Raw genomic sequence first — 9,461 nt, forward strand, 5'->3', positions numbered from 1 at the left:
GATTTTTTTTGTAACGCGGGAGCTACTAGACGACTTTCACATTATTGCTGAGATGTTTAACAAGCCTTTGCAAAGTAGAGTAAATTTTGGACCAGCATGCAGAGTACCTTGTCGAAACTTTTTGATTTTATTTGTAACGCGGGAGCTGCTGACGACTTTCACATTATTGCTGAGATGTTTAACAAGCCTTTGCAGGTAGAGTTAATTTTGGACCAGCATGTAGAGTACCCGTCGAAACACAGGGATGATTTCAAAAAATTAGTATCCAAAGGAAGGCTACTACTGTTAAACAATCAAGCTTCTGTGCACTTGCTAGATTGTGCATGAAGCAAGAAGGAAAACAGTTTTCTATACAAAAAGTACCAGGAACTCCCATCTTCCTACAAGCCTATTTGGTGTACCTTGCACTTAAGTTACTGCAGGCTGTTGTATAAGCCATTTGGATTCCTCTGCTACCTGCACTACCTCTGTAAAGAGCTTCCTGAAAGGGGTGAAGAACTACTTTATGAAGGTACTATTCAAGATGAAATTCCCCAAGAAGATAAGTTACCTTGTTAGGAGGTAGAACTTGAGGAAGAGATACAATTAGTACAAGAGGAAGAGGAAGAGGAGGCGAAGTCCATGGATATTTTTGCTCTTAAGACGTCAACAATATAGGTACTATTCAAGATGAAATTCCCCAAGAAGATAAGTTACCTTCTTAGGAGGCAGAACTTGAGGAAGAGATACAATTAGTACATGAGGAAGAGGAGGCGAAGTCCATGGATATTTTTGCTCTTAAGACGTCAACAATATAGAGACCTGTGGATGTAGATCTCTTCAAAGTGGGCCAGTGTGGTCTAGTATTGTCAGTGCTGCCAGAATTCGTTGTGGATAACAAACGTTATGTACTATTGTCTGTCATTCAGAATATTTTCAGTCTTAGGGAAGATTTTTCTTTATGTGCTATTGCCAATTTTCACGAAGAGGGTAGTTGTTTTGTCTCAGAAGATGATAGTGATGACTTAGCATTGGAGGAAAATTACAATAGTAAAGAGTGTCTGAGTATATGTTTGGGCAAAGCATAGAAGTTCAAAGATGATGGATTTTTGCGAGACGATAAAACCTTCATGGAGCTAGAGGCCAAATATGGCTTTGATAAGTTGAATGACTCCACAAAGGAGTGGATGAAGAGAGTAAGATAAGATACTAAAAGTTCTATTAACCTTTGGCAAGACCAACTATTCTCGTGAGACAGATGAGATTCAATTTCTCTCTCTATCTCTCTCTCTCTCTTGGTGTATATGTGTGTTGTGTGTCTATGTGTGTGTGAATGTGATATGTAGACTTATGTTTCCTTAATTATTTTGTTTTGCAGAGTACATTTGAAGTCAATGAAGAATTCTTGAAGTGGCATAAAAGGGAAAACCGTGGTGGAGACGCAGCTCTCTCTCACTACCTAAGTAAATTGTCTAAGGCAAAGATTATAATCTACCACAATGTCATGAGCCAGGAAGGGAGAGTTGCAAATTTTTTATTCAAGACATTGTCCATGTTCCTAGGTCCAATGATTATTCCTAAAAGTTATGAGAAGATTATTTTGATAGAGAAGTCTACTGTCTTAGAAATTTTTGGATGCTACCCTGGTTACGCTAGAGCAATTGAAGGGATTACTTTCATACATATGCTGCATTAGCATTGTCTCTAGGCATAGAGAACCCAGAGGAACTAGAAGAGTATGGCAAACAACGTTTGCTAAGGTATAAATGAAAGCCAAATTCACTGGAATTGCCAAAGTCATTAGAATGGAAAGATGCATTGTAAAAGACTTATGTGTTACATCTATCAATCCAACGATGATTAACAAAAATCTTTTGTTCTCTCCATTTGTTTTGTGCTTCTATGGCATTTGAGTTTTTAAATGCTTCAGAATGCTTCAATCTCTTCCTTCCCGTATGTCTAAGTATCTGCATCAGTTTGGATGACCTCAAGGTTTCTTTTTTATGTAGTTGTTGTAGTATCCTTCTATAGAACCATTGGAACACTTCTTGTAGTCTGTTTGCCTTACTTTTTCCACCACCATATTGTGTGTGCTTGAAATATGCATTTCGAGCCATATAGCGTGATTTCTTGAGTCCTTGTGTGTTCCAAATGCTAGGATCTCTGTACTTGTTGTTGATAAAGTAAGGCATGTGGTTATAGAGAATATGCTGCATAAGAAAACATAAAATGTAAGTTAGTATCGAGGGAGCCTAGGAAACAACAGTAAGCTAGAAACATACCATGTAGTGTGTAATGTTGGTGTCAATCCAAGCAGCTCTGAATACTTTTTTGAACGCTTGTAAGTTGTCTTGAAAGCTCTTTTTGTCTTACTAGGAGTATTTGAATTTCTCAAACATTTGGAACAGAGTATCAATTGAATGCCAAACATCTGCTTTGACATTCCTTGAAGACCTTCATGATGGTCTTTCACTGCATTATGAAGCTTTTTCCGCTGTTGGTATATTCGATTCGACTTGTATAGGTTGTTGTATATTGCTTTCCTAACTTTGTAGGTTTGTGTTGCTAATTATTCATTGGCTTGGAAAGAAATCTTCTCGCCTTAACACCTCCGATGGAGGGATTCATTGTTTTGCAAGAGCTCCAAGTCCATGAATATATTGTTGTGTTGTAGAATATGCTCCCACCTTCTCCCTTAAACTCTCCTACAATGTGGTATAAGTGACCAACATAGTGAAGCTATTATGTGTTTAATTCCTCCCTATGTCTCCAAAATTTTGTAGGTGTTGAAAGTAGCTCTGATTTAATGCCTTTGGCCTCAAGGAGGGATGACACTGACTTTTGAATGGCACTATAACCCTTACGACTAACTCCACTTGAATCCATGGCGGATTGAATATCCGGAGCTGAAACTGTATTGTTGGTTACAAATTCATCCACTATATCTCGTTGAACCACCTTGAATTTCTTCTCTTTTATCATTTCTCTTGCCATTCTTAATGTCACGAGAATGGTTTAGTTGCTTTGTTGGATTAAGATTGGGATTGATATTCTCTTTGTCAGGATGTATGACAACACTACTCATTACTAACGTAGAGAACATGTAAATCACAAAGAAGCCCAGCAAATAAAATAATATTAACTGCTAGCATAAAAGACATGTGAATGGGAATGCATTTAGTGCAATCTTTCCTTATGGCTTGGATTCTCTTCTTTGGGCCTCCAGAACCGAGCCGCAAGTTCTCGATATTTTTGAGCTTTCTTTTCCGTATGCGCCATCCAATGATTGTGTCTTTTTCTCTATATTTGCGGAGGTCACTTCTTAGTTTATTGATTTGAAATTATTGTTCTTCCAATCTAACTTTTTATGTCTTACATTCACTAGATAAGCCAAGAATCTCATTTGCTAAGTGTTGTGAATAATGTCTTTCTCTTTCTTGCATGTAAGAAATTGACTTGCAATATCCTAGTAAGCCTGTGGTGCCATCACCTGCAAAACGTAAGAGAGTTGTGGGATTTGAAAAGGGAGGATGTGAAGCAGCACGGGGGTCAATAGGATAGATGGAGCCATCATACCAAAGGTCTATGTGTTGCTTCCTTGACAACCTCATATGATCTTTAACATCTGATGAGAGCAATAGTTGTCCACTTCTGCGTTTTTGAATGGGCGCATACGCACTATCTAGATCAATGTGCAGATGGTACTTCCTCTTAATGCTTTCATGATTAGACTCTTCAATAGAATGAGTGTATACATGGTTGTTCTGCATTGGATTGTTCTAGGAATGAGTAAGTATATCATATGATGTAGAGTGAAAGAATATGACTGGCTATGGTGAGAGAAGGCTTGTATTTGTCTTTTGAAATTGGAGATGAAGGTTCTGATTCCCTCCAAACTATTTTGTATGGCTTGAAGCAGGCACCCAAAGCATGGTCAAACAACATTGGGGAATATCTTGTTACCCTATAAAGGAAGCCATATTGATGGATTTTTCCTCTTGTATAATCTTCTTTAGGCTACTAATGAAAAAAATATAGGTTACTTTAAGTTAACTTACGATGTCAAAGTTGAGAGAAGAAGCAGTGGATCATTTATGAGCCTTCACCTTCTCTTATTTTTTTACTTCACTACATTTTCCATATACAATTAATCTATTAGGATAACCCCTATTTTATCTAAGGACCTTTCCTAAACCGCTCTACTTTTATACCTCTTACACCTATATTTCTAGATTTGATGAAGCTAAGTTCATAAATTCCATCTACATGGTCTTATTAATGGTTCCACTTTCAAACACGAATACATTTTAGGCATCATCTTTTATTTTTTCATTAAAAACATATTAACCTATCCATATTAGATGAATTAATTATTTTTGTATGCATCAAATTTTTTAAAAAAACGTAAACCGGTTATTCATACGTTAACAAGTCTACTCTTTAAAACTATTACAACTATTTATACTTAGTTTTAAATTTTTGATTATATTCTTATCCAACCTAAGTTTATTCTGCATTGATAAAATTTCCATAAACTATCCAACCTAAGTTTATTCTGCATTGATAAAATTTCCATAAACTAAATTTAATCCATGTTTGTATACTTATGTATATAGTTTAGGAAAGAAAACTAGATATTGGTAGAAATTTAGATCTTATTTTTGAACAAAAGTTAATTTAATAATGTTAGTTCAAAACATCAAATACTTGAACAAATTATAGACTTTAATATATTTATATAGTTACTTTTAAAAAAAATTAGTGTAATATATAATAAGAAACAAACCTAATGGAGGATATAGAGATAAACCATAATTTACAAATATAACTAGAAATAGACTGCATTTTAGGACATGGGTTTCTTGTTATTTTGTGTAATGCAATGAGTTTCTGATCCAATGCATCACAGCTAGGCTTGAATTGTGGCTACAAATGCGAATGCAATGCATGAAGCTTTGGCATGGGTTAGTCCCCAATAATATGCATAAGAAATTTTGATCCCATAAATTACAGTAGAAGGGGAGATCCTCCGTAGAAAACTGTTAGTATCCACATGATTAAAGCTCATGTATGGTGGGTGGAACATGTCCATGATGTGAGTGTAGGAAAGGAACTTGTGCAAAAAGAAATGGAAATTCAGGTTCAAGCCATGGACATGGTGCCCCTTTGAGAGAGAGAGAGAGAGAGAGAGAGACATATGAAGAAACAAAGCGAGATGTGATAGCCAACAATTGAGAGAGACTACACATCACAATGATGTTTGTACTATGAGAAAAATTCCACCATGTATAAGAGACATAGGGAGATGTGATAGCCAACAATTGAGAGAGATTATAGATCACAATAATGTTTGTACTATGATAATAGCTCCACCATATATAACAATAATGATTGTATTATGATAATAATTCCACCATATAAAATGATTATATAGGCATGAAGACCTTATCTTATATTCTTTTATTAAGGGGTTGTTCACACACCACTTGAAAATTACTAGACTCAGAAATATCCAACAAACCCCCCTTCAGAGTGAAGTGTCAGCTAAGAGTGATACATAACCTTCAATATGATGATTTGGGCTCTTAGATTGCAATCATGTAATACAAAAGCACACAATGATGCCAACACATGAAATTCTCATGTTAGGCCCAATTGTGTACATTAGTCTATTTATAGACAACCCTCTCTCTCTAAGTAGGGAAAGTAAGATAAAAAGAAGCCAATCCTTTTATAGAAGGCTTATAAAAAAGATATCCAAATATTGAGATGTTGAGAGACATCCCTAGCATATAACCCATAAATCATACATAATTAGAAGATGATGTTGGAAGTCTGAAAAACTCACCACATTGCTGAAATGTCTATGAAGATCATCCTTTGATGTCATTGCCAAGCGATTGACACTTGGACTATCATTTTGAGGCTCAAGGGCCAAGGGAGAGTACCTCTTAATGCTCGACTTGGAAGCTATAATGAAGGACTTTGTTGTTGATGTGGCATGGTCGATTTAATGCAGAAGGATTTCTTGTGGAAAAGCTCCAAAAACTTATCGGTGTGCAAGGTCTTCAATTTGATGATTTTCTCAACATTTGAGATAAGACCCAAATTCTTGATAGGGTAAAAGCTATAATTGGGCCAACATTTGAGAAAAGCGCCAAATTCTTGAATGTGTAGAGGTTGTACTTAGGCCAACTTTACCCTAATTTTTGAAAAGCTACAATTTCTTGTGGCTTTAAAAGCTTAAATTTGTTGGTTTTTTTCATACTTGAGAAAAGCGTCAAATTGATGATTATGCAATCCCCCCCCTTAAAAGCATATGCAAAAATGTAGTGTAGTTTGGAGGAAGAGATTAACGCAACAAATGAAGGGGGTGGATATATATGGGAATATCAACTCACAAATCAATGATTTGGAACTTGAGAACTTCAAAAAACTAAAGGTGATTAGGGTTAATCACTCGATTAGTAAAGGAAATCGATGATTGCTTGGTTTTCATCACCCACTTGATGGTTTGCCTTTAAACTTGAAATTTAGTTAGCTTGTATCACCAATTAGAAGACCCTAAGAGCAATTGTTCAATTTTACATGTAGCCCTTAATGCTATAAATTATGTTTTTCCACGAGTTTATGATGTGTTTTCACCACATTTTCTTTGAGTTGGGATAAGCTCCTCGAGGTCAGGTAGCTCTATGTTATCTTCAAAACACACTAAAAATCTCAAAGAATGATTCTCTATAGAGGGAGAACAAAGAAAAACATTGCCAGGGGGTGCCTAGACAAAGAGGAAAAAAGGGTTTTTACTAATGAAAGGTGATTAATGGGAGTATCATAGATCAAGGCTCTGATACTATATTTGTGTTTGCATGATTAGAGCTCATGTTATGGTGGGTGGAAGGTGCTAATGATGTGAGTAGAACTTGTGCAAAGAGAGATGGAGGTTCAAGCCATCAAGATAGTACTTTTAGAGAGAGGCATAGAGAGAGAGTACGAGGGAGAGGGAGAGAAAGATGTGATAGCTAATAATAGAGACATATTGCATAACGCAACAATGATAATACTTTCACCATGTACAATGATTTGTATAAGCACCAAAGTCCCATCTTATGTTCTCTTATTAAGAGGGTGTTCACACACCAGTGGGTGGACACTTAACTAGACTTTAAAATATCCAAAGAAAAATGTGCCTTTTGTCTCTACGTATGTAAGGGCATGAACAAAAAAAAAGAGGAAGGATATTGGGTATGTTCGTGGGGGCTGCACAATTAAGAAACCCTATGTATCACAGCCTATGTATCACGTGTGTTTAAGCGGTATTTAAAAAACCCCTCACCTTTGATTTTTTCATGAATAAAATGGCCCCTTTTTCTCTATGCACTTGTAAGTTTTTTTCAAAATCGATTTTTAAAAAAACCCAAATGTAAATATATTGATGTGAATTTACCTTAACATTTGGAATTAAAAAACCCTTTTCGACGATGAACTCACATGCTATACTTACATATTTTTAGGTGAGAAACTGTGCAATGCAACAATGATTGTATTATGAGAACTGAGCTATGATAATATTGTCACCATGTACAATGCTTTCTATAGGCACCAAGGCGCCATCTTATGTTCTCTTATTTAAGAGGGTGTTCACACACTTACTAGACTTCAAAATATCCAAAGAAAAATGTGCCTTTTTTCTCAACGTGTGTAAGGGCTTGAACAAATAAAAAGAGGAAGGAAATTGGGTATGTCTCACCTACTATCCCATCCACTCTCTTTGTGTCTCAACAAACCCAATAAAAAAAGATCCATCCTAAGCCAGAATTCACACCCATGTAGTCTAAACTCTAATATGTTAGCTTTGCAGCAGCAAGCTAAGACTTTGAAGGTTTCCTTGCCCTTCCAAGATAGGATTTAATTCCTTGGGAAGAAGAGAATAAGAAAATATAATCTCAGGTGGAATACTTATCACCCACTACCATGCCTTCCCCTCTCTCTCACACACACTCTAGTCTCCCCCCATCTCTCTCTCTCTCACACACACACACTCTAGTCTCCCCCCATCTCTCTCTCTCTCTCTCTCTCTTTCTCATGAATTGCATGACGTGAGAAAATCTTAAAACAAGCCTTTGGTCTGTGTGTGTGTAAAGGCATACACTTAGAGAGCTTAGGTTTGTTTCACCCCTACTAGCACATAGACCCCCCCTCTCTCTCTCACCCCTATATTTCTAGATTTTATGAAGCTAAGTTCATAAATTCCATCTACATGGTCTTATTAATGGTTCCACTTTCAAACACGAATACATTTTAGGCATCATCTTTTATTTTTTTATTAAAAACATATTAACCTTTCCATATTAGATGAAGTAATTATTTTTGTATGCATCAAATTTTTAAAAAAAAACGTAAACCGGTTATTCATACGTTAACAAGTCTACTCTTTAAAACTATTACAACTATTTATACTTAGTTTTAAATTTTTGATTATATTCTTATCCAACCTAAGTTTATTCTGCATTGATAAAATTTCCATAAACTAAATTTAATCCATGTTTGTATACTTATGTATATAGTTTAGGAAAGAAAACTAGATATTGGTAGAAATTTAGATCTTATTTTTGAACAAAAGTTAATTTAATAATGTTAGTTCAAAACATCAAATACTTGAACAAATTATAGACTTTAATATATTTATATAGTTACTTTTAAAAAAAATTAGTGTAATATATAATAAGAAACAAACCTAATGGAGGATATAGAGATAAACCATAATTTACAAATATAACTAGAAATAGACTGCATTTTAGGACATGGGTTTCTTGTTATTTTGTGTAATGCAATGAGTTTCTGATCCAATGCATCACAGCTAGGCTTGAATTGTGGCTACAAATGCGAATGCAATGCATGAAGCTTTGGCATGGGTTAGTCCCCAATAATATGCATAAGAAATTTTGATCCCATAAATTACAGTAGAAGGGGAGATCCTCCGTAGAAAACTGTTAGTATCCACATGATTAAAGCTCAAGTATGGTGGGTGGAACATGTCCATGATGTGAGTGTAGGAAAGGAACTTGTGCAAAAAGAAATGGAAATTCAGGTTCAAGCCATGGACATGGTGCCCCTTTGAGAGAGAGATATGAAGAAACAAAGCGAGATGTGATAGCCAACAATTGAGAGAGACTGCACATCACAATGATGTTTGTACTATGAGAAAAATTCCACCATGTATAAGAGACATAGGGAGATGTGATAGCCAACAATTGAGAGAGATTATAGATCACAATAATGTTTGTACTATGATAATAGCTCCACCATATATAACAATAATGATTGTATTATGATAATAATTCCACCATATAAATTGATTATATAGGCATGAAGGCCTTATCTTATATTCTTTTATTAAGGGGTTGTTCACACACCACTTGAAAATTACTAGACTCCGAAATATCCAACAAACCCCCCTTCAGAGTGAAGTGTCAGCTAAGAAT

This window comes from Cibotium barometz, chromosome 22 (assembly GCF_041138505.1).
Source record: "Cibotium barometz isolate CiBa-2024 chromosome 22, ASM4113850v1, whole genome shotgun sequence".
Classification (NCBI taxonomy): Eukaryota; Viridiplantae; Streptophyta; class Polypodiopsida; order Cyatheales; family Cibotiaceae; genus Cibotium; species Cibotium barometz.